General features: G+C 45.8%; 16 pseudogenes; all 16 read left to right on the top strand.

Annotated features, from left to right (window-relative positions):
• The first annotated feature begins 65 nt into the window (after positions 1-65).
• Positions 66-184, top strand: LOC143958702 (5S ribosomal RNA; annotated as a pseudogene).
• Positions 185-1223: 1039 nt separating this feature from the next.
• Positions 1224-1342, top strand: LOC143958834 (5S ribosomal RNA; annotated as a pseudogene).
• A 541-nt stretch (positions 1343-1883) lies between these two features.
• Positions 1884-2002, top strand: LOC143958899 (5S ribosomal RNA; annotated as a pseudogene).
• Positions 2003-11995: 9993 nt separating this feature from the next.
• On the top strand, positions 11996-12114 carry LOC143958924 (5S ribosomal RNA; annotated as a pseudogene).
• A 378-nt stretch (positions 12115-12492) lies between these two features.
• Positions 12493-12611, top strand: LOC143958679 (5S ribosomal RNA; annotated as a pseudogene).
• Positions 12612-12928: 317 nt separating this feature from the next.
• Positions 12929-13047, top strand: LOC143958946 (5S ribosomal RNA; annotated as a pseudogene).
• A 100-nt stretch (positions 13048-13147) lies between these two features.
• On the top strand, positions 13148-13266 carry LOC143958955 (5S ribosomal RNA; annotated as a pseudogene).
• Positions 13267-13365: 99 nt separating this feature from the next.
• Positions 13366-13484, top strand: LOC143958880 (5S ribosomal RNA; annotated as a pseudogene).
• A 101-nt stretch (positions 13485-13585) lies between these two features.
• On the top strand, positions 13586-13704 carry LOC143958768 (5S ribosomal RNA; annotated as a pseudogene).
• Positions 13705-14083: 379 nt separating this feature from the next.
• On the top strand, positions 14084-14202 carry LOC143958872 (5S ribosomal RNA; annotated as a pseudogene).
• Positions 14203-19433: 5231 nt separating this feature from the next.
• Positions 19434-19552, top strand: LOC143958904 (5S ribosomal RNA; annotated as a pseudogene).
• Positions 19553-19652: 100 nt separating this feature from the next.
• On the top strand, positions 19653-19771 carry LOC143958668 (5S ribosomal RNA; annotated as a pseudogene).
• Positions 19772-20086: 315 nt separating this feature from the next.
• LOC143958823 (5S ribosomal RNA) lies at positions 20087-20205 on the top strand (annotated as a pseudogene).
• A 102-nt stretch (positions 20206-20307) lies between these two features.
• Positions 20308-20426, top strand: LOC143958624 (5S ribosomal RNA; annotated as a pseudogene).
• Positions 20427-22475: 2049 nt separating this feature from the next.
• LOC143958852 (5S ribosomal RNA) lies at positions 22476-22594 on the top strand (annotated as a pseudogene).
• Positions 22595-24201: 1607 nt separating this feature from the next.
• Positions 24202-24320, top strand: LOC143959032 (5S ribosomal RNA; annotated as a pseudogene).
• The last annotated feature ends 869 nt before the right edge of the window (positions 24321-25189 follow it).

Here is a 25189-nt window from a genome sequence, read left to right as displayed (position 1 = left end):
AAAGTGACCATCTTGGTGTTTGTCAAGAGGGTTGAGAGTGCCTGAAGAGATTGCCTGAAGAGATTGCCTATGGCCACATCACTCTGAAAGCAAGCAATCTCGTCTGATCTTGGAGGCTAAGAAGAGTTGGGCCTGGTTAGTACCTGGATGGGAGACCACCTGGGAATACCAGTTATTGTAGGCTTCTTTTTATGTTGTTGGCATTGATTTGTTTTGTTTTTTCGCTGGTTTCCCAAGGTGACCATCTTGGCATTTGTCAAGAGGGTTGAGAGTGCCCAAAGAAATTACCTATGGGCACAACACCCTGAAAGCGCCCAATCTCGTCTGGTCTCAGAGGCTAGAAAAGGTTGCGCCTTGTTAATACCTGGATGGGAGACCGCCTGGGAATACTAGGTGCTGTAGGCTTCTCTTAATGTTGTTGGCGTTGACTTGTTTTTTTTGTTTGTTTCCCAAGGTGAAGATCTTGGCGTTTGTCAAGAGGGTTGAGCGTGCCTGCAAAAATCTCAGAGGCTAAGCAGGGTTGGGCCTGGTTTGTACCTGGATGGGAGACCTCCTGGTTTTTCCAGATGCAGGCTTCTTTTTATGTTGTTGGTGTTGACCTGTTTTTTTCGCTTGTTTCCCAAAGTGATCATCTCATCTGATCTCTGAGGCTAAGAAGGGTTGGGCCTAGTTAGTACTTGTATGGGAGACGGCCTTGGAATACCAGGTGCCGTATTCTTCTTTTTATGTTGTTGGCGTTGACCTGTTTTTTTTCGCTTGTTTCCCAGGGTGACTATCTTGGCATTTTTCAAGAGGGGTGAGAGTGCCCATGGGCACATCACCCTGAAAGCGCCCAATCTCCTCTGATCTCAGACGCTAGAAAGGGTTGCGCCTTGTTTTCTTGATTTCTCAATGCCATAGGCTTTTTTTTTAAGTTCTTGGCATTGACTTATTTTTTTTTGCTTGTTTCCCAAGGTGACCATCTTGGCGTTTGTCAAGAGGGTTGAAAGTGCCTGAAGAGATTGCCTACGGGCACATCACCCTGAAAGCACCCAATCTTGTTTGATGTTGTCGGCTAAGAAGAGTCGGGCCTTGTTAGTACCTGGATGGGAGACCGCTTGGGAATACCAGGTGTCGTAGGCTTCTTTTTATGTTGTTGGCGTTGACCTGTTTTTTTTTCCGCTTGTTTCCCAAGGTGACCATCTTGGTGTTTGTCAAGAGGGTTGAGAGTGCCTGAAGAGATTGCCTATGGCCACATCACTCTGAAAGCACTCAATCTCATCTGATCTTGGAGGCTAAGAAGAGTCAGGCCTGCTTAGTACCTGGATGGGAGACCTTCTGGGAATACCAGTTATTGTAGGCTTCTTTTTATGTTGTTGGCGTTGATTCATTTTTTTTTTCCGCTTGTTTCCCAAGGTGACCATCTTGGCATTTGTCAAGAGGGTTGAGAGTGCCCAAAGAGTTCGCTTACAGCAGCATCACCCTGAAAGAGCCCTATCTCTTCTCATCTCTGAGGCTAAGAAGGGTTGGGCCTAGTTAGTCCCTGGATGGGGGATGGCTTTGGTATACCAGGTGCCGTAGTCTTCTTTTTATGTTGTTGACATTGACCTGTTTTTTTTTTTTGCTTGTTTCCCAAGGTGACTATCTTGGCATTTGTCAAGAGGGTTGAGAGTGCCCAAAGAGATTGCCTATGGGCACATAAGCCTGAAAGCGCCCGATCTCCTCTGATCTCAGAGGCTAAACAGGGTCGGGCCTTGCTAGTACCTGGATTGGAGACCACCTGGGAATACTAGGTGCTGTAGGCTTCTTTTTATGTTGTTGGAGTTGTTTTTATTTTTTTGTTTGTTTACCAAAGGTGACCATCTTGGTGTTTGTCAAGAGGGTTGAGAGTGCCTGAAGAGCTCGCCTATGGCCACATAACCCTAAAAGCACCAGATCTCATCTGATCTCAGAGACTAAACAGGGTCGGGCCTTGTTAATACCTGGATGGGAGACCACCTGGGAATACTAGGTGCTGTAGACTTCTTCTTATGTTGTTGGCGTTGTCTTGTTTTTTTTGTTTGTTTCCCAAGGTGACCATCTTGGCGTTTGTCAAGAGGGTTGAGCGTGCCTGTAAAAATCTACTATGGCCGCATCACCCTGAAAGAGCCCAATCTCATTTGATCTCAGAGGCTAAGCAGGTTTGGGACCTGGTTAGTACCTGGATGGGAGACCGCCTGGGATTTCTCGATGCCATAGGCTTTTTTTTTAAGTTCTTGGCATTGACTTATTTTTTTTTGCTTGTTTCCCAAGGTGACCATCTTGGCGTTTGTCAAGAGGGTTGAAAGTGCCTGAAGATATTGCCTACTCAAATATAATTTTTTCTCCAAACAAGGGAAGACGGTCCCCCGAGTACATAATGCAACAGAGAAATACAGAGCAAAAAGCAGCTGAACAATACTTGATACAGGTATATTCGCAACTGTGAGTCTGCCTTCCATCAATCACAATGATTCGAGGCACGGATAAAGTACTGTACCAATATCAAGGGTCACACAAACCCCAGGTCCCTCCGGCATAATCCATCCAGAGGGGGGTGTGGGGCCGTCATTCCCAATTTTCCACTTTTTCCAAAAGAGAGAGGGGGTGGAGGGGGTGAGAGATAGGGGAGGAAGGCAGAAAAGAGAAGGGGTGAAAGATCAGGAAAGGAGAAGAAGGGGACGAGACACGATGGCAGCCACTGTCCAAGGGGCCAGTCAAGGAAAGCTCAGAGCACTAAGGCGATAGCAGGCGACATCCTTCCAGCGAGAATATAAAGATATTCCAGATGTCCCAGGTTTGTTTAAAAAATTATTGTTTACCTTGTGATGTGAGGATCAAGTCCTCCATTTTTTTTAATGTCCTCTATTTTCCTAAGCCAGTGAGTAATGAAAGGGGGGGAACATTTTTTCCAATAGAGAGGGATGCAGGATTTCGCCGCATTTATCACATGCCGTAAAATAGATTTTTTTGTACTTCTTAATGGGAATCTGTGAATGGTGCAAGAGAAAGAATGCAGCCTCTTCCTGGATGGAGAAGTCTGTGAATTTTTGTGTTATGCATCGGATCTCTGTCCAGAAGTCCACCAAGCTGGGGCAGGACCAAAAAATGTGGAGCAACGTGCCCTCTTCTTCTCCACACCTCCAGCATATGTTCGAGGAAGAGAGGAAACATTTATGCAGCTTTGATGGTGTCAAATACCACCTGGTGAGAAGTTTAAAATTAGTCTCCTGTATCTTCGTGCACAGCGAGGGTTTGAGAGCCAAAGTGATAATGCGTTGTCTCTGTGCTGGGGAAAACGAGCAATTAAGGTCCTTTTCCCAGTTGGACAGGCAGGTTAAGTGTGGGTAATCTGTTTGAGAGAGAATGTGGGCCAAAGGGCCTTCGCTCCTGCATAGAGTCTCAAACTCCATCTGAGGGCGGGCGAACGTTTGAGGATTGGGGATGGAATGGAGAAAATGATGTCGTTGCGCCGCTCTCCAAAAAGGCAGTGTGAAAAGCCCTGTCCGATCTGTTAGGGTTGAGAAAGAAGGCCATTTTCCATCAATGACGAATTTAGACGCATTGTCTAGGTTGGAATTTCTAAGTGGGTCCCCGGTTCAAAGTTCGGATGGCCACGTATAGGGAATAGGGGGGAAGTCAAAGACGTGAGTGTGTTTTGGGTAGTGATCAGGTGACTGACTTTCAACTAAGCCCCTATAGTGGGATGTGACGTCAATTCTGTGGGTAAATCCTTATAGCACCACATGGCGCTTCTTAGCGGAATTCGGGAGTGAGCTTAGAAAGTTTGTTTCGATTCCAGCCCAATACACGCCCCACATGGGAGTCCAGGTAGTAGCGTCGCAAGTCAGGGAGAACCAACCCTCCCTGTTGTTTAGACAATGTCAGCTGTGACCACTTAAGTCTGGGATTTTTGTGGGCCCAGTTAAATTGAGTGAGCTTGCTTAAAAAACGGGACTGGAATCTTGATCGGGAGAGCTTGGAAATGATAGGTAAATATAGGGAGTATGTTCATTTTAATGAGATTGCATCTCCTGAACCAGGAATGGAGGCCAGAATGCCACCCGTGAAGCAAACTACGGATCTTCGTGAAAAGGGGTGGGGGGAAGTTCAACATAAACGTACGCGCGATGTCCGGTGGAATTTAAGTACCTAAGTACTTAAGGGCTGTATGGTTCCATTTAAATCGAAAATTGGACTGCAAGTCTATTAACGTTTGCGGGGGGACTGCAACCCCCATGGCCTCTGATTTCAAGAAGTATCCCGTATATATGGAATTCCCGAAGGAGATTTGGCAAGGAAACTCTGGGATTCATCAGCGAGAAAAGCATGTCATCCGCGTGTCATTTGGAGTCCCGTTATGTCTGAGTTTTGTCGAATTGTGGAGAGAAAGGGTTCCAATGACAGGGGCAACAGGGGGCAACCCTGTCTGGTCCCATTCCCGATGTCAAGGGGAGATGAGAGAACCCCATTCGCTTTGACTTGAGCTGAAGGGCGTCAGTATATCTTACTTATCCATGCCAGCTTCCGTTCACTAAGACCTATATGGCGAAGGACCGAGAACATGAATGTCCATTTGACCCGATCAAAAGCCTTCTCGGCATCAGTACTCACGAAAAGACAAGGGGTCCCAGATGACTTTGCTTTATGGACCAGGGTAAGCACCTTAATGGTGTTGTCCCTATCTTCCCTGGTGGGAATAAAACCCAACTGGTCAATATGTATAAGGGACTGCAAGTGATGTGCCAATCACGTGGCGAGGATTTTAGAGAATAGTTTTAGGACCGAATTTAGGAGGGAAATGGGTCTGTAGCTCCCACATAGGCCCGGGTCTTTACCCTCCTTAGGTATCAACGAGATGTGGGCTCTAAGGGTATCCTTAGGAAAATCCCCATTCGAGCTCAGAGTATTAAATAAATTCACCAAGCGCGGACCAAGAATAGGGAGGAAGGTCTTATAGTATTGTGCGGTATATCCTTCAGGGCCCGGAGCCTTACCCACCTTCGGAGGTCCCACGGCCGTCTGGACTTCTTTCCGTGTGATTGGGTCCTCCAAGTACTCACGTGAGTCCGATGAGAGGGTTGGTAGACCAGAACCGGTATGAGGCAGATTTCAACTCCTTTACCGACCTGGCTAAGATTTTTCCGCATTTGTCCCCTGACTCCTACTTCAGTTTACGACAAAACTGGAGTGCCTCTTTCGCTTTATAATGGAGTAGGTCAGTAATCTGGGTATGGAGTGTCCCCAATTCAATCTCTAAGGTCCGTGAGGGGGCATGTTTATGTTTGGCTTCCACAGAGGCAAGTTCACAAAACAGATTAGCAAGCTGTTCATTCCGTGTTCGTTTGATGCGCGCCCCGTGCCTGATAAGTACCCTGCGGAGTACTGACTTGTGAGCCTCCCAAATTATCCCCGGGTCGGAGTCCTGTGTTTAGTTTTCTTGGAAATAAAGGTCCAATTCCCTGGTCACATCTGCTAAAACTTCTGGTATCTGGAGGAGGCTCTCATTAAGGTGCCAGAATAGAGACCTAGGTGAGGGGTTCCTAGAGAGGGTGTAGGTAAGGGCTACAGGAGCGTGGTCGGACCAAGTAATATGGCCGATGGAGGAAGAGCTCACCAAGTGCAGTTTGTCATGTGGAATCAAGAAGAAGTCTATCCTCAAGTATGATTTGTGAGGGGAAGAGCAAAAAGAGTAGTCCCTTTCCCCAGAGTGTTGCAGACGCCAGACATCAACTAATTGGTCATTCAGCAAACACTTATTAATCCGCTTTCTAGAGGAAATGAGGAGCGAGGAGCAAGAGGAAGAAATATCAACCGATGGCGAAAGGGGACATTAAAGTCCCAACCTAATATCAACTGGCCCTCCCGAAAGTCACATAATCTGTGCAGGGTAGTTCTGAGGAACGTGTTTTGGTCATCTTTGGGAGTGTACACAGTGGCAAATGTAAAAAGGCTTTCTCCAATGTGGCCCCTAAGAAAAAGATATCGGCCCCCAGGGTCCACCAGAGAATCCTGGAGAACCCAGGGGAGCCTGCTAGAGATCAGAATGGCTAGTTTATACAGAGAGGCTAATGTGTACAAAAGACAGGCTAGTGTATACAAATAGGCTAGATTATAGAGAAGAACATCTTGGGTATGCAGAGATGGAGGCTAGGGTATACAGAGAGAGAGTCTGGGTTACACAGAGAGGCTGGTGTATGCAGACTTGGTAGTGTATACAGGGAGGCTAATGTCTACAGAAGACTGGCTAGTGTATACAGATAGGCTAGATTATAGAGAAGAACGTCCTGGGTATACAGAGAGAGAAGTTGGGTTACAAAGAGAGGCTAGTGTATGCAGACTTGCTAGTGTATACAGGCGGACTAATGTATACAGAGAGGCTTGGGTATACAGAGAGATAATGTATAAAGAGATGCCAGTGTATACAAAAGACAACCAAGAGTAGACAGTGAGGCTCGTGTATACAGAAGACCGGCTACAGAGAGGCTAATTTGTACAAAACAATCTAGTGTTTACAGATAGGCTAGATTATACAGAGGAAGGTCCTGGGTATGCAGAGATGGAGGCTAGGGAATCCAGAGAGAGACTGTGTTACACAGAGAGGCTAGACTATGCAGAAGACCGGCTATTTTATACAGAGGCTAGCGTGTAAAGAAGACAGGACTTTACTTTTAGCTAATGCAACTACTTCTGAAACATGTAAAGAGTTACAGTGCTTTTTTCATATTTTGGTGCTGTTAAAAAGTGGTGGGTTGTCAGTGGTGATATCAATGTGACAGTTAATGTGGAGAACTACAAATATACAAAATAGAGCAAAAGAGTGCTAAGTTTATTTTGTTAAGTCATTGCCTGATAGACGTTAAGTAATTGGCCGTTATTGGTTTGGCAGTACATGGTTTATTTTGATGTAAGATAGTTTTATTCTCTACTTATAGCTGAGTTTTAGACGACTTTATTATTAGCATTATTCTCATTATTCATATTTATTATGCAGAGTGTAAGTATTGCAGTGAGACGATATTGCTTTTGAAAGATGTGTATTATTATACATAGCATTGTTACCAGACCAATAGGACAATTTACATGGCTTAATATTGCAGAGCGTAATTTAACAGGAAAGAAATCCAAAGCGTTAGCTGCAATAGCTTCATAAAGCTGAGAAATCATTGCATTACTCTAAATGTAAAAGTTGTTCCGGTAGCACTGAGAAGACGATATTAGATGAGTGAGCTTCACATTTCGTTTACTATTGCAGAGAGAAACCGGCTAAATGTTAATATCTTAATATGTGCTGCGTGTAAGGTAGAAATAAGATGGTTTTGTGTGAGTTGGTTTACCAGGATTTAGAGATAGTAATCTGTTTATTCTAATAATAAATATAGCAAAATAACTCAGATTAATATTGAGACAGTATATACAGGTCGGGTTTAAGTGGAAATACACGAAATAACAGCAACGACGTGTGAAGGTTTTTATCAATCATTACGTGTCTTTAATCATGTAGTGAATATACCCCAAATATAGCATAATGATGAGAAAGGATAATAACTGGCAGAGGATGACATGGCAAAAAGACAAACTGCATTAGAAATGTGAATATGAATTAGAGATGAAATGTCAATCCCTATTGGTTACTTACAGGTATTAATACTGTTAACACGGCTACGTACAGCAAAGTGTGAGCTAAGCAGCTAAATATTCTGCAATAGCAGAGATTAAGTATTGCAGTAGAAAAGCGTTAGATGCAGTAGCTTCAAAATGACTGAGAAATCATTTCATTACTCTAAATGTAAAAGTTATCCTGGTAGCACTGAGTGAACTGATATTAGATGAGTGATCGTTGTAGTACAAATTCAGTTTCCTATAGCAGAGAGATACCAGCTAAATGTGAGAAGAGCAATTAAACTGTTCACGGTAGCATTGCATTACTCTTAATATGTGCAGCGTGTAAAGAAGCAGGTTTTGTATTATCGTAAAATTAGCAGTATACGTAATAAAAAAAATAAGTAAACTCTACAATCTAATTTAGCAAAATGAGAACGGATAATATTGAGACAGTATATACAAGTCGAGTTTAAGTGGAAATACACAAAATATCTAGCTTACCTTTACATTGTTGCAAAGTAATACAAAGGCAGAATGTCGGAATAGCAATTAGATGAGATGATTGCTGTAATCATGAAATATCAGCAACGACGTGACTAGGTTTCTATCATTTTCCAGGATCCTTACGTGTCTTTAAGGATGAGAAAGTATAATAACTGGCAAAGTATGACATGGCAAAGAGACAAATTGCATTAGAGATGTGAGATAGACATGAAATGTCAATCCCCATTGGTTAGTTACATGTAACCATTAATACAGTTAACAAAGTATGAGCTAAGCAGCTAATTTTTATTTTTAATAGTAAATTGACGTAGCTTAAAAATGCCAACGTGTAAATCGTTCCATTAATTTTGTTACGCACGAAGACGGCTTAAACTGACTGTTTTCCGTTTCCACTGGAAAGAGAATCCTATTGCATAGAGGTAGCGAGAGATGGTTGCATTACTCTTAATGTGTAAAGGTTTTAAAAAGATGGTTTTGTGTGATTTTTGCTTTAACGTAAAATTAGCTGTAGACATTATAACTATGGTTAGGTTTACAATGATTTAGAGATAGTAATCTCTGTAATATAATAATAATAAGTATAGCAAAACAAATTAGGAAAATATTGAGGCAGTATATTGAGGTCGAGATAAAGTGAATACACAAAAGGGATCAAGGGATAGTTGCAAAGTAATATCCCCATTAAGGCAGAATGTCGGAATAGCAATGAGATTCGATGGTTGCCACATAAAACGAAATATGAGAACGGCTAAAATACAGAACAACAGTACATAGTTAAAGATTACAGTCACAGTTCTATTACGCGGTCCTTTTCCACTGGTATAGTCATAATGTAATATCAGTAATTGCTATCAGTAAATGTTAAAATTGTAAGACAGTTCATCTTTATGTGGAATTGATATGGATTTAAAAGCGGTACATTAATTTTCTGAAGCATATGGCAGAAAGACGGCTTACACTGCTTTTTTCACATTTTGCTGCGGTTAAAAGAAATGTTTTGTCACTGTGTTTTAACTGTGACAGTTAAGGTGGAGAAAAAGAATACAGAAAATAGAGTCAAACAGTGGAAACGTTTATTTGCTTATGTCATTGACAGCTGATACTGGTTGAACAATAAAACTGTTTTATTAAGATGTAAGACTAGTTTTATTCTCTACATATATGCTTTTCAGAGAGTTGTATAATATAGGCGACCAATAGGACATTTAAATGGCTTAATATTGCAGGGAGGAAATATCGCTGTTCAACGGTAAGAGATTGAAAGCTTATCTTAAAAATGGCCGAGAAATAGTTGCGTTAGTCTAAATTTGAAGGATATGCCGGTACCAATGAGAAAGCTTATATTAGACTAGTTGATCTTTGCATTACACAATCCTATTATTATTATTAAGATCATAGTGCAGAGAGATACTCAGTTAATGTCAGATATACTCGGTTAATGTCAGAAAAGCAATAAAACTTTTTACATTGTTAGCGAGCGATAGTTACATTACTGTTAGTATGTGCAGCATGTCTGGTAGCAAATGGATGGTTTTGTGAACATTTTGCATTAGATTTAACCGGATTTTCAGATAGTATTCTCTATTTCTAATACGAAATAAAGCAAAATAAGTCAGGATGGTGTGTCAGGACTGTCACATACTTAATATGACAGTTGATGTGGAGAATTACAAATATGCAAAATAGAGCAAAAGAGTACATGGCTTATTTTGATGTATGATAGTTTTATTGCATGCTTGATATGGATGATTAAAATCTTGTAGTGAGTATAATCTATATTTAGCATAAAAATGAAAAGGCATAACCTGGCAATGAGACAAACTCTATTAGAGATGTGAGCTAGATGAAATGATGAAATGTCTCTGTATAGCCCAGATTGTCTTCTGTTATCACTTAGCCTACCCTCTAAATTCACTAGCCTCTCTATATACACCAGCATGCTTACACTAGCCGGTCTTCTGCATACAATAGCCTGTCTTCGATATACACTAGTCTATGTTCTGAATACACTAGCCCGTCTTCTAGCCAGTATTATGTATACACTCACCAACTGTATACACTATACTCTCTGAGTACACTAAACCTTATGTATACCACAGCCTGTCTTCTGTAAAAACTATTTAGAATACACCAGCCTGTCTTCTGTACCCACTAGACTCTCTGTATACACTACCCAGTCTTCTGTATACACTGTCAGCTTGGTGGTATACCCAAGCCTGTCTTCTGTATACACTAGTCTCTCTATATGCACTGTCCTATCTGTATACACTCGACTCTCTCTATACACTAACCTCTCTATATACACTAACATCTTTGTATATACTAGCCTCTCTTTAAACTAGCCTCTCTGTGTACCCCAGCCTCACTGTTTACTCTAGCATCTCTGTATTCTCAAGTCTATCTGCATACACGAGTATTCTGTATTCACTAGCCTTTCTTTTGTATGCTGTAGTCTTCTATATATACTAGCTTCTGTGTAAAGACACTGTCCCTGCCTATCGTCCTCTTTCCCTGACCACCGCAACACACTATATAAGGCCGCCGCGCTGGCGGCCTTATATAGTGTGGGGTGTGTACTAACCCCCCCCCCCCCTGAGCTATAATTGGCCACATGAATCCTGCCTGTGGTCATTTGTGGCTCTCCTCACAGAGGATGTCACATCTGTTCTTATTATATAGAACTTATTATGCTCCTCGTAAACTTTTTCAATTTGGCCGCACGGCCGGACGCAAGTTGCCCCCTGGTGCGGGAACGTGGGGGGAGACATGATGCACATGTTTTGGAGATGCCCGAAGCTGATCCGCTACTGGACGGAGGTGACAGAAACCATTGATCGGGTGTTTGTAACCTCCACCAGGATGGAGGCAAAGTTTTGTCTCCTGGGATTAGTTGAAGGAGTTGGAAACCCGGGAAGCAGCCAGATGGCAGTTCTGAGATGCCTATTTCAGGCAAGGAAACTGATTGCCCAACCCTGCTTAGCCTCCAATGTTGGCAATGACTTGTTTTTTTTCACGTGTTTCCCAAGATGACCATGTTGGCGTTTGTCAAGATGGTTGAGAGTGCCCGAAGAGATCGCCTATGGCCCCATCACCTTGAAAGTGCTTGATCTTGTCTGATCTCGGAGGCTAAGCATTGTGGGGCCTGATTAGTAACTGGATGGGAGACCAACTGGGAATACCAAGTGCCGTAGGCTTCTTTTTATGTTGTTGGCATTGACATGTTTTTTTTTTCCGCTTGTTTCCCAAGGTGATCATCTTGGCATTTGTCAAGAGGGCTGAGAGAGCCCAAAGAAATCTCCTACGGCCACATCACCCTGAAAGCGCTCAATCTCATCTGATCTCAGAGGCTAAGCAGGGTCCAGCCTGGATAGTACCTAATTAAAGGTGCCGTAGGAATCTTTTCTTATTGTTGGCTTTGACCTGTTTTTCTTTCGCTTGTTTCCCAAAGTGATCATTTTAGCATCAGTCAAGAGTTTTGAGTATGTCCCGAAGCGTTCGCCTAAGGTCACATCACCCTGAAAGCGCCCGATCTCAGAGGCTAAGCAGGGTCTGGGTCAGATGGGAGACCGCCAGGGTCTATGTTGTTGGCGTTGACCTGTTTTTTTTTCACTTGTTTCCCAAGATGACCATCTTGGCATTTGTCAAGAGGGTTGAGAGTGTCTAAATAGAACACCTATGGCCACATCACCCTGAAAGCGCAAAATCTCATCTGATCTCGGAGGCCTAGCAGTGTACGGCCTGGTTAATACCTGTATGGGAGACCATCTGTGAATACCAGGTGCCGTAGGCTTCTTTTTATGTTGTTGGCGTTGACCTGTTTATTTTCGCTTGCTTCCCAAGGTGACCATCTTGACGTTTAACAAGAGGGTTGAGAGTGCCCAAAGAGATCACCTACGGCCCCATCACCCTGAAAGCGCCCAATCTCGTCTGATCTCAGAGGCTAAACAGTGTCAGGCCTGGTTAGTACCTGGATGGGAGACCGCCTGGGAATACCAGGCGCCATAGGCTTCTTTTTATGTTGTTGGCTTTGACCTGTTTTTTTCGCTTGTTTCTCAAGGCGACCATCTTGGCGTTTGTCAAGAGGGTTGGGCGTGTCTTGAAGAGAACGCTTACGGCCACATCACCCTGAAAGCACCCGTTCTTGTCTGATTTCAGAGGCTAAGCAGCGTCAGGGCTAGTTAGTACCTGAATGGGAGACTGCCTGGGAAGACCAGGTGCCATAGAAGGATCTGGTCTGGTTAGTGTCCTGATTGGGAGATCGCCTGGGAATACTGGATGCCGTAGGCTTCTTTTTATGTCGTTGGCTTTGACCTGTTTTTTTTAGCTTGTTTCCCAAGGTGACCATCTTGGCCTTTGTCAAGAGGCTTCAGAGTGCCCAAAGAGAGTGCCTACGGCCAAATCACCCTGATAGAGCCCAATCTCATCTGATCTCGGAGGCTAAGCAGCGATGGGCCTGGTTAGTACTTGGATGGGAGACAGCCTGGGAATACCAGGTGCCGTAGGCTTCTCATTATGTTGTCGGCGTTGACCTGTTTTTTTTCCCTTGTTTCCCAAGGTGACCATCTTGGCATTTGTCAAGAGGGTTGAGAGTGCACAAAGAAATTGCCTACGGGCACAACACCCTGAAAGCGCACAATCTCATCTGATCTCGGAGGCCTAAAAGTGTACGGCCTGGTTAATACCTGTATGGGAGACCATCTGTGAATACGAGGTGCCGTGGGCTTCTTTTTATGTTGGTGGCGTTGACCTGTTTATTTTCGCTTGTTTCCCAAGGTGACCATCTTGGCGTTTAACAAGAGGGTTGAGAGTGCCCAAAGAGATCACCTATGGCCCCATCACCCTGAAAGCACCTCATCTTGTCTGATCTCGGAGGCTAAGCAGTGTCGGGCCTGGTTAGTACCAGGATGGGAGAACATCTGGGAATAACAGGTGCCATAGGCTTCATTTTTGTTGTTGGCCTTGACCTGTTTTTCTTTTCACTTGTTTCCCAATGTGACCATCTTAGCGTTTGTCAAGAGGGTTGAGAGTGCCCGAAGAGATCACCTACGGCCCCATCACCCTGAAAGTGCCCAATCTCATCTGATATCGGAGGCTAAACAGTGTCGGGCCTGGTTAGGACCTGGATGGGAGACCATCTGTGAATACCAGGTGCCGTAGGCTTCTTTTTATGTTGTTGGCGTTGACCTGTTTATTTTCGCTTGTTTCCCAAGGTGACCATCTTGGCGTTTAAAAAGAGGGTTGAGAGGGCCCAAAGAGATCACCTATGGCCCAATCACCCTGAAAGCACCCGATCTTGTCTGAACTCAGAGGCTAAGCAGTGTCGGGCCTGGTTAGTACCAGGATGGGAGAACGTCTGGGAATAACAGGTGCCGTAGACTTCTTTTTATGTTGTTGGCCTTGACTTGTTTTTCTTTTCACTTGTTTCCCAATGTGACCATCTTAGCGTTTGTCAAGAGGGTTGAGAGTGCCCGAAGAGATCACCTACGGCCCCATCACCCTGAAAGCGCCCATTCTCATCTGATCTCGGAGGCTAAACAGTGTCGGGCCTGGTTAGTACCTGGATGGGAGACCGTCTGGGAATACCAGGTGCCATAGGCTTCTTTTTATGTTGTTGGCTTTGACCTGTTTTTTTTGCTTGTTTCTCAAGGCGACCATCTTGGCGTTTGTCAAGAGGGCTGGGCGTGTCTTGAAGAGAACGTTTACGGCCACATCACCCTGAAAGCAACCGATCTCATCTGATTTCAGAGGCTAAGCAGCGTCAGGCCTAGTTAGTACCTGGATGGGAGACTGCCTAGGAAGACCAGGTGCCATAGAAGGAGCTGGCCTGGTTAGTGTCTTGATTGGGAGATCGCCTGGGAATACCGGATGCCGTAGGATTCTTTTTATGTTGTTGGCTTTGACCTGTTTTTGTTTAGCTTGTTTCCCAAGGTGACCATCTTGGCCTTTGTCAAGAGGCTTCAGAGTGCCCAAAGAGAGTGCCTACGGCCAAATCACCCTGAAAGAGCCCAATCTCATCTGATCTCGGAGGCTAAGCAGCCATGGGCCTGGTTAGTGCCTGGATGGGAGACAGCCTGGGAATACCAGGTGCCGTAGGCTTCTCATTATGTTGTCGGCGTTGACCTGTTTTTTTTCCTTGTTTCCCAAGGTGACCATCTTGGTATTTGTCAAGAGGGTTGAGAGTGCACAAAGAAATTGCGTACGGGCACAACACCCTGAAAGCGCCCAATCTTGTTTGGTCTCAGAGGCTAAGCAGGGTTGTGCCTGGTTTGTACCTGGATGGGAGACCGCCTGATGCCGCAGGCTTCTTTTTATGTTGTTGGCGTTGACTTGTTTTTTTTGTTTGTTTCCCAAGGTGACCATCTTGGCGTTTGTCAAGGGGGTTGAGCGTGCCTGAAAAAATCTACTATGGCCGCATCACCCTGAAAGAGACCAATCTCATTTGATCTCAGAGGCTAAGCAGGGTTGGGACCTGGTTAGTACCTGGATGGGAGACCGCCTGGGATTTCTCGATGCCATAGGCTTTAGTTTTAAGCTGTTGGCATTGACTTTTTTTTTTGTTAATTCTTTTATTAAGTATAAGTAGAACAACATAAATATAACAGTCAACCATACAGCATGACCCAGGGTCACAATTACATGGTAACAAAAAATAGGCAGCCAAATAACTCTGGGTTCTCAGAGGGGAGTCCTATAGTTTCATGCAGAAAAGAGAGAAACCCCACCTCCGACATGTAGTACAGTATAACTAGTGCAGCTCCGTTCGGACAAATGTAATCATGGAGAACAACTGGGACCACAGCGAGCCAGCTTATCATGACCTATGTGAACCAGAGTAAAATATGAGCCGGTCGTGTCCAGAACCCTGGGGTTCTTCTGGGTCCCGAAGGCTAGTAAGGAGACAAGGCATAGTCAAAAGGAAGGACAGGGGAGAAGAGAGTGCAAAGACGGAGAGAGAGGAGGGGGGGGATGCCACCCAGGGCAGACATGGCCTACGTAGGTAATAGTTAGATGTTCAGTCATTTTCTGGGACGGGGCGCTGCTCACCTCCGGAATGTAGTCTCGAGTACCAGTAAAATACCTTCAGGGCCTCCTTCGCTTGTTTCCCAAGGTGACCATCTTGGCGTTTAACAAGAGGGTTGAGAGTGCCCAAAGAGATCACCTACGTGTCTTGAAGAGAATGCTTACGGCCACATCACCCTGAAACACCCGATCTCGTCTGATTTCAGAGGCTAAGCAGCGTCAGGCCTAGTTAGTACCTGGATGGGAGACTGCCTGGGAAGACCAGGTACCATAGAAGGATCTGGCCTGGTTAGTGTCTTGATTGGGAGATCGCCTGGGAATACCGGATGCCGTAGGATTCTTTTTATGTTGTTGGCTTTGACCTGTTTTTTTTAGCTTGTTTCCCAAGGTGACCATCTTGGCCTTTGTCAAGAGGCTTCAGAGTACCCAAAGAGAGAGCCTACCGCCAATTCATCCTGAAAGAGCCCAATCTCATCTGATCTCAGAGGCTAAGCAGCGATGGGCCTGGTTAGTACCTGGATGGAAGACAGCCTGGGAATACCAGGTGCCGTAGGCTTCTCATTATGTTGTCGGCGTTGACCTGTTTTTTTTTCCCTTGTTTCCCAAGGTGACCATCTTGGCATGTGTCAAGAGGGTTGAGAGTGGACAAAGAAATTGTCTACAAGCACAACACCCTGAAAGCGCCCAATCTCGTTTGGTCTCAGAGGCTAAGCAAGGTTGGGCCTGGTTTGTACCTGGATGGGAGACCGCCTGGGTTTTCCAGATGCCGCAGGCTTATTTTTATGTTGTTGGTGTTGACCTGTTTTTTTCGCTTGTTTCCCAAAGTGATCATCGTGGCATTTGTCAAGAGGGTTGAGAGTGCCTAAAGAGATCGCTTACAGCCGCATCATCCTGAAAGCACCCTATCTCTTCTGATCTCAGAGGCTAAGAAGGGTTGGGCCTAGTTAGTACTTGAATGGGAGACGGCCTTGGAATACCAGGTGCCGTATTCTTCTTTTTATGTTGTTGGCGTTGACCTGTTTTTTTTCGCTTGTTTCCCAGGGTGACTATCTTGGCATTTTTCAAGAGGGATGAGAGTGCCCAAAGAGATTGCCTATGGGCACATCACCCTGAAAGCGCCCAATCTCCGCTGATCTCAGAGGCTAGAAAGGGTCGCGCCTTGTTAATACCTGGATGGGAGACTAGGAAATACTAGGTGCGGTAGGCTTCTTTTTATGTTGTTGGCGTTGACTTGTTTTTTTTGTTTGTTTCCCAAGGTGACCATCTTGGCGTTTGTCAAGAGGGTTGAGCGTGCCTGAAAAAATCTACTATGGCTGCATCACCCTGAAAGAGCCAAATCTCATTTGATCTCAGAGGCTGAGCAGGGTTGGGACCTGGTTAGTACCTGGATGGGAGACCGCCTGGGATTTCTCGATGCCATAGGCTTTTTTTTTAAGTTGTTGGCATTGACTAATTTTTTTTTTTTTGTTTTATTATTTTATTAAGTATAAGTAGAACAACATAAATATAACAGTCAACCATACAGCATGACCCAAGGTCACAATTACATGGTAACAAAAAATAGGCAGCCAAATAACTCTGGGTTCTCAGAGGGGAGTCCTACAGTTTCATGCAGAAAAGAGAGAAACCCCACCTTAGACATGTAGTACAGTATAACTAATGCAGCTCCGTTCGGACAAATGTAATCATGGAGAACAACTGGGACCACAGCAAGCCAGCTTATCATGACCTATGTGAACCAGAGTGAAATATGAGCCGGTCGTGTCCAGAACCCTGGGGTTCTTCTGGGTCCCAAAGGCTAGTAAGGAGACAAGGCATAGTGAAAAGGGAGGACAGGGGAAGAAGAGAGTGCAAAGACAGAGAGAGAGGAGGGGGGGGGATGGCGGCGGGGAAAAATAGAAAAATAAAGACAAAAAGGGAGGGGGGGGGGGTGCCACCCAGGGCAGACATGGCCTACGTAGGTAAACGTTAGATGTTCAGTCATTTTCTGGGACGGGGCGCTGCTCACCTCCGGAATGTAGTCTCGAGTACCAGTAAAATACCTTCAGGGCCTCCATGTAACACTAAATGCCTCTACAGTGTTGTGAAGGGTGGCGGTCAATTCTTCCATCCGGAGAATATGATTGACTTTGGAATACCACAGCACCTTGGATGGAGGCTGAGGCTGCCTCCACAGTGTGGGAATGCAGGCCCGGGCCGCGTTCAGGAGTTGCATCATGAGGGTTTTTTTGTATTTTCGAACAGGCTGTTCGGTCAAGTGTAAAAGGCACGCTGCTGGGTTGTCTGCGATATCTACATTTGTGAGAGTATTTATCGTCCCGGTCACCTCCACCCAAAAGTTCCTCAAGGCCGGGCATGCCCAGAAAATGTGTCCCATGGTGCCCGTATTTGAATTGCACCTTCAACAAACATCCGGGATCGATCTATTCATTTTATTCAGAAGGTATGGGACTCTATACCAGCGTGAGACTATCTTGTATCCTGATTCTTGATATTGGTTTGCAATGGAAGCTTTATGTACTAAGGTCAGGATCTTCCCTATCTGTTGTGGGGTAAATGTGATGCCTAAGTCCCTCTCTCATTTGTGGATAAATAGGGGGGTCGACTCCTCCTGACTACTCAATAGGTTGTACAGGAGGGAGAGGGTGTGTCGCACAGGTTCCCTTTTGCGACAGATGGATTCATAGGGCGTCAGGTCTCTAGGAGTGTAGGGGGCCCTTTGTATGGCCAGAAGAAAGTGACGAAGTTGATAAGCACTAAACAAGTCAAGCGGAGGGTCAGAAAGCTCGGCTCAGCGTATTCTTCTTTTTATGTTGTTAACATTGACCTGTTTTTTTTCCGCTTGTATCTCAAGGTGACTATCTTGGCATTTGTCAAGAGGGTTGAGAGTGCCCAAAGAGATTGCCTATGGGCACATAACCCTGAAAGTCAAGCGGAGGGTCAGAAAGCTCGGCGACAGTTTGCGTGGTCGGGAGCCCTCCCAAGGGCCACACCTCTCCCAGACGCTGTTTTCCTACCACTGTCAACTGTCGCAGTTTCTTGTTGGTAAATCCCGGTGGGAAGTCTGGATTACCTATAACCGGAGTCATTGGTGACGGCAGGGGAGCAATGTGTGTGCAGCAGAACAACCTCCGCACAACAGCCAACGTAGCTCCCATTATGGGATGATCTCTGAGGTCTTTTGGAAGGGAGGACAGGAGCCACGGGGAGGTCAATAGGGGAATGGATCCATCCTCAATCTCCATCTCCACCCACTGTTTGTTTGGGCCATTACAATGCCAATCAACGACTCTCACTAGCAGAGTCCCTCTGTAGTATTGTCTCAGATCTGGGAGACCCAGACCCCCCTTGTCCTTTGGTCTGGCAAGCAATTGCAAACGGGCTCTGGGCGGTTTGCGCGCCCAAATAAAGTCCCGGAGCAGCACTTGCAGTTGTCTGAAAAAAATTGGGGGTAACCGGATCGGTAATGTCTGGAACAAGTATAAGATCCGCGGGAGTGCCGTCATTTTGAAAGCATTACAGCGCCCGAACCAGGTCAGTGTTAAAGCATGCCAGTTTCCCAAATCAGATTTCAGTCTATTCAGGAGAGGGACAAAATTAAGCGCAAAATTAATTCCGCTGCGATGTTAACGCCCAGGTAATGTATAGATTTTTCAGCCCAGTAGAATGGAAAAGCGGAGCGGAGCCTCTTGGCCTCACCATCCGGGACCGATATATTCAATACAGCCGACTTGGCGCAATTGATTTTATAGTTTGATAGGCTGCCGTATTGCCGGAGAGACGCAAGTATATTGGGAAGCGAAATGTGTGGATTGGAGACGAAAAAAATTAGATCGTCAGCGTACGCTGCAATTTTGTGGTGTGCCGAGGGTTTGGATATGCCAGTAACATTCGGGTCATTCCGAACGTGACACATAAGTGGTTCCAGTGTCAGAATAAAAATTAGGGGAGAAAGAGGGCACCCCTGCCTCGTCCCATTAGTGATGAGGAAAGAGTCCGAGCACCACTCGTTCACCCGTACCGCTGCCGACGGCGTGGAGTAAAGCGACAGTACCCAGCTCATCATGTTGGGGCCAAGACCTATATGTTCCAGGGTGGCCTGCTTAAAGTGCCAGGCCACCCTGTCAAAGGCCTTCTCCGTGTCCGTTGACAACATAAGCAAGGGCCTTCCCTGTACATGCGCCGCATGGATTAAATTGAGGACTCGGGCCGTATTGTCTCTAGCTTCCGACTTATTTTTTTTTGCTTGTTTCCCAAGGTGACCATCTTGGCGTTTGTCAAGAGGGTTGAAAGTGCCTGAAGAGATTGCCTACGGGCACATCACCCTGAAAGCACCCGATCTCGTTTGATGTTGGAGGCTAAGAAGAGTCGGGCCTTGTTAGTACCTGGATGGGAGACCGCCTGGGAATACCAGGTGTCGTAGACTTCTTTTTATGTTGTTGCCGTTGCCCTGTTTTTTTTCCGTTTGTTTCCCAAAGTGACCATCTTGGTGTTTGTCAAGAGGGTTGAGAGTGCCTGAAGAGATTGCCTATGGCCACATCACTCTGAAAGCACCCAATCTCGTCTGATCTTGGAAGCTAAGAAAAGTCAAGCCTGGTTAGTACCTGGATGGGAGACCACCTGGGAATACCAGTTATTGTAGGCTTCTTTTTATGTTGTTGGCGTTGATTCGTTTTTTTTTTTCGCTTGTTTCCCAAGGTGACCATCTTGGCATTTGTCAAGAGTGTTGAGAGTGCCCAAAGAGATCGCTTACAGCAGCATCACCCTGAAAGAGCCCTATCTCATCTCTGAGGCTAAGAAGGGTTGGGCCTAGTTAGTACCTGGATGGGAGATGGCGTTGGAATACCAGCTGCCGTATTCTTCTTTTTATGTTGTTGACATTGACCTGTTTTTTTTCGCTTGTATCTCAAGGTGACTATCTTGGCATTTGTCAAGAGGGTTGAGAATGCCCAAAGAGATTGCCTATGGGCACATAACCCTGAAAGCGCCCGATCTCCTCTGATCTCAGAAGCTAAACAGGGTTGGGCCTTGCTAGTACCTGGATTGGAGACCACCTGGGAATACTAGGTGCTGTAGGCTTCTTTTTATGTTGTTGGCCTTGACCTGTTTTTTTTTTTCACTTGTTTCCCAAGGTGACCATCTTGGCGTTTGTCAAGAGGGTTGAGAGTGCCCGAAGAGATCACCTACGGCCCCATCACCCTGAAAGCGCCCAATCTCGTCTGATCTCGGATGCTAAACAGTGTCGAGCCTGGTTAGTACCTGGATGGGAGACCGCCTGGGAATACCAGGTGCCATAGGCTTCTTTTTTTTTTTTTATTTAGTAGTATGCGACATACAATGCAAAGGCAACTTCACAGAATGTGTGATACAAGTAGTTACAAACAAACGATCATATTGCATGGATATCAGAGCCAATGGTAAGAAGTCCGAGGAGAATAGCACGTGTACAGCTTTGCGGTCATATCAAGATGAGATTAAAGCTCCATCTCGTTGGGATCCTCTACCACTTAAAATATTATTGATACTAGCCCTGCTACCCTCGAAGAGTTTAGATATCCATAGATAGGGGAAGAGTATTGTGTAGTAGTCAAATGGGGTCGGAACATACCATTTTCTTTTCCCTTTTTTGAGTTAAGAAGGGAAATAGTAGAACTGAAAGGAGGGAGAAGGGGAAAGAGAAGATTGGGGAAGGAAATGGCAGAAAAGGAAAAGAAGGGGTAAGGGGGTGTCGTGGGTAGAGTGGATAGGGTGGGGTCCCCTCCCAGGGAGCAAGAGACCCCCTCAGCTCACCAGCTCATCAGCTGTCCAACGTTTGGAACAGCGATCTCCAATGATCACCATGAGCTTCCGAAAAGCGAAACTGGGTCCAGTAGAACCATCTGTTGCCATGCTCCTCCATTTTAGCCCTCATTGTGGCAGTCAGGTCTTCCATTCGTTCAATATCATTTACCCTTGCGAACCACTGGGTCACCATTGGAGCAGATTGCTGTTTCCACTGACTTGGGATGCAGGCCCTAGCTGCATTGAGGAGATGTTTAAGTGAGGACTTATGATAATGCTTTCTCGACATAGGAGTTAGATTGAGAAGAACTTCTGCGGGGTCATTGGCTAAGGAAATGTCTGTGAACTTGTGGATGAGTCTCAGGACCGGCTGCCAGAATGTTTGTAATTTAGGGCATTCCCAGAAAATGTGGAGAATGGTGCCAGCCTGTTGCTCACAGCGCCAGCAGCGGTCAGATTGACCGGGGAATATTTTGGCCAACACCACCGGTGTACGATACCAGCGTGTGATCAGCTTATATGAGATCTCCTGATATTTACTGCAAAGTGACGACTTATGGGCAAAAAAGAGTATTCTGTCCTTCTGTGGTTTGGAGAATGTAGTTTGTAAGTCCCTTTCCCATTTAGCTAGGAAGGGCAGATCCGTGGAGGATTGTGCATCTGTCAGGATTTGTTAGGACCTGGAGAGGGAACCACGAATTGGGCCATCATCCAGGCAAAGTTCCTAGAAGGGGTGGAATTGTCTAGAGAAGAACGAATGGTTAGGCAGTGATCGGAGGAAATGGATGAGCTGTCTAGCTCTCCAGCTATCCAATGCAACAGGTACTTGCTCTAGCAGTATGGTCCCCGTGGGAATCAAGCCCGTGGGTCCAAGAAATAGGGCTGCTCTCAGAAGCCCTTTCGGGGCTTGCCTGGTAAAGGCCTGGTCAGACAGGCCTGGAGGGAATCTAGGATGTCCAATAATTGTGGTCATAGGAGAAGGGAAGTTAGTCAGATGGGAAAGGTGAAAAAAACGATGCATCTCGGCGAGCGAGGGGCCAATTAACGGGTGAGTAGTCACACAGGGCTCCAATGGCCTCCCCGCCCAAGGCAGACCAGCCAGTGGAACCCGCGCCATCTCCTGCTCTAGCTTGACCCATAGCTTCAGTTCCCGATGCCGGCACCAGTCAACCACCCGTGTCATGTGCGTCGCTGTGAAATATAGAGCAGGGTCTGGGAAGTCAATATCTCCCCGCAATTTTGGTCGCAATAGCATTGCACTACCAATACGCGTATGTTTGCCGCGCCAGAGGAACTTGATAAAGATCGAGCGAACCGCATGAAAGAAAGTCTGGGGTATTTTGATAGGTAAGGCTTGAAGTAGATACAGAAGTCGTGGCATCGCGTTCATCTTCAACACATTACAGCGTCCGAACCATGACAGAGATAGTGGGTCCCATCTTTTAATGTCCGCTGTAAGCCTATAGGCTTCTTTTTATGTTGTTGGCTTTGACCTGTTTTTTTTGCTTGTTTCTCAAGGCGACCATCTTGGCGTTTGTCAAGAGGGTTGGGCGTGTCTTGAAGAGAACGCTTATGGCCACATCACCCTGAAAGCACCCGATCTCATCAGATTTCAGAGGCTAAGCAGCGTCAGGCCTGGTTAGTACCTGGATAGGAGACTGTCTGGGAAGACCAGGTGCCATAGAAGGATCTGGCCTGGTTAGTGTCTTGATTGGGAGATCGCCTGGGAATACCGGATGCCGTAGGCTTCTTTTTATGTTGTCGGCGTTGACCTGTTTTTTTTCCCTTGTTTCCCAAGGTGACCATCTTGGCATTTGTCAAGAGGGTTGAGAGTGCACAAAGAAATTGCCTATGGGCCCAACACCCTGAAAGCGCCCAATCTCGTCTGGTCTAGAGGCTAAGCAGGGTTGGGCCTGGTTTGTACCTGGATGGGAGACCGCCTGGGTTTTCCAGATGCCGCAGGCTTCTTTTTATGTTGTTGGTGTTGACCTGTTTTTTTTCCCTTGTTTCCCAAAGTGATCATCTTGGCATTTGTCAAGAGGGTTGAGAGTGCCTAAAGAGATCGCTTACAGCCACATCACCCTGAAAGCACCCTATCTCTTCTGATCTCTGAGGCTAAGAAGGGTTGGGCCTAGTTAGTACTTGTATGGGAAACGGCCTTGGAATACCAGGTGCCGTATTCTTCTTTTTATGTTGCTGGCGTTGACCTGTTTTTTTTCGCTTGTTTCCCAGGGTGACTATCTTGGCATTTTTCAAGAGGGATGAGTGTGCCCAAAGAGATTGCCTATGGGCACATCACCCTGAAAGCGCCCAATCTCCTCTGATCTCAGAGGCAAGAAAGGGTCGCGCCTTGTTAATACCTGGATGGGAGACCGCCTGGGAATACTAGGTGCTGTAGGCTTCTCTTAATGTTGCTGACGTTGACTTGTTTTTTTTGTTTGTTTCCCAAGGTGACCATCTTGGCGTTTGTCAAGAGGGTTGAGCGTGCCTGAAAAAATCTATTATGGCCGCATCACCCTGAAAGAGCCCAATCTCATTTGATCTCAGAGGCTAAGCAGGTTTGGGACCTGGTTAGTACCTGGATGGGAGACCGCCTGGGATTTCCCGATGCCATAGGCTTTTTCTTGGCATTGACTTATTTTTTTTTGCTTGTTTCCCAAGGTGACCATCTTGGCGTTTGTCAAGAGGGTTGAAAGTGCCTGAAGAGATTGCCTACGGGCACATCACCCTGAAAGCACCCAATCTCGTTTGATGTTGTCGGCTAAGAAGAGTCGGGCCTTGTTAGTACCTGGATGGGAGACCGCCTTGGTACCAAGGTGACCATCTTGGTGTTTGTCAAGAGGTTTGAGAGTGCCTGAAGAGCTCGCCTATGGCCACATAACCCTGAAAGCACCAGATCTCGTCTGATCTCAGAGACTAAACAGGGTCGGGCCTTGTTAATACCATGGGAGACCATCTGGGAATACTAGGTGCTGTAGACTTCTTATATTGTTGGCGTTGACTTGTTTTTTTTGTTTGTTTCCTAAGGTGACCATCTTGGCGTTAGTCAAGAGGGTTGAGAGTGCCTAAAGAAATCGCCTACGGCCACATCACCCAGAAAGAGCCCAATCTCATCTGATCTCAGAGGCTAAGCAGGGTTGGGACCAGTTTAGTACCTGGATGGGAGAACGCCTGGGATTGCCAGATGCCGTAGGCTTCTTTTTATGTTGTTGCCGTTGACCTATTTTTTTCCGCTTGTTCCCAAGGTGACCATCTTGGTGTTTGTCAAGAGAGTTGAGAGTGCCTGAAGATATTGGCTACGGCCACATCACCCTGAATCTGTTTCATCTCGTCTGATCTTGGAGGCTAAGCAGGGTCGGGCCTGGTTAATGCCTGGATGGGAGACCACCTGGGAATACCAGGTGTTGTAGGCTTCTTTTTTTTTTCAAATATAATTTTTTCTCCAAACAGGGGAAGACGGTCCCCCGAGTACATAATGCAACAGAAAAATACAGAGCAAAAAGCAGCTGAACAATACTTGATACAGGTATATTCGCAACTGTGAGTCTGCCTTCCATCAATCACAATAATTCGAGGCACGGATAAAGTACTGTACCAAGATCCAGGGTCACACAAACCCCAGGTCCCTCCGGCATAATCCATCCAGAGGGGGGTGTGGGGCCGTCATTCCCAATTTTCCACTTTTTCCAAAAGAGAGAGGGGGTGGAGGGGGTGAGAGATAGGGGAGGAAGGCAGAAAAGAGAAGGGGTGAAAGATCAACGAGACACGATGGCAGCCACTATCCAAGGGGCCAGTCAAGGAAAGCTCAGAGCACTAAGGCGATAGCAGGCGACATCCTTCCAGCGAGAATATAAAGGTATTCCAGATGTCCCAGGTTTGTTTAAAAAATTCTTGTTTACCTTGTGTCCCCTATTTTCCTAAGCCAGTGAGTAATGAAAGGGGGGGGGGGACATTTTTTCCAATAGAGAGGGATGCAGGATTTCGCCGCATTTATCACATGCCGTAAAATTTATTTTTTTGTACTTCTTAATGGGAATCTGTGAATGGTGCAAGAGAAAGAATGTGTTATGCATCGGATCTCTGTCCAGAAGTCCACCAAGCTGGGGCAGGACCAAAAAATGTGGAGCAACATGCCCTCTTCTTCTCCACACCTCCAGCATATGTTCAAGGAAGAGGGGAAACATTTATGCAGCTTTGATGGTGTCAAATACCACCTGGTGAGAAGTTTAAAATTCGTCTCCTGTATCTTCGTGCACAGCGAGGTTTTGAGAGCCAAAGTGAT

The sequence above is a fragment of the Lithobates pipiens genome, unplaced genomic scaffold (assembly GCF_037356315.1).
Source record: "Lithobates pipiens isolate NorthernLeopardFrog02 unplaced genomic scaffold, aLitPip1_a1.2 Scaffold_107, whole genome shotgun sequence".
Taxonomy (NCBI): Eukaryota; Metazoa; Chordata; class Amphibia; order Anura; family Ranidae; genus Lithobates; species Lithobates pipiens.
This window is presented reverse-complemented; position numbering and strand designations above follow the sequence as displayed.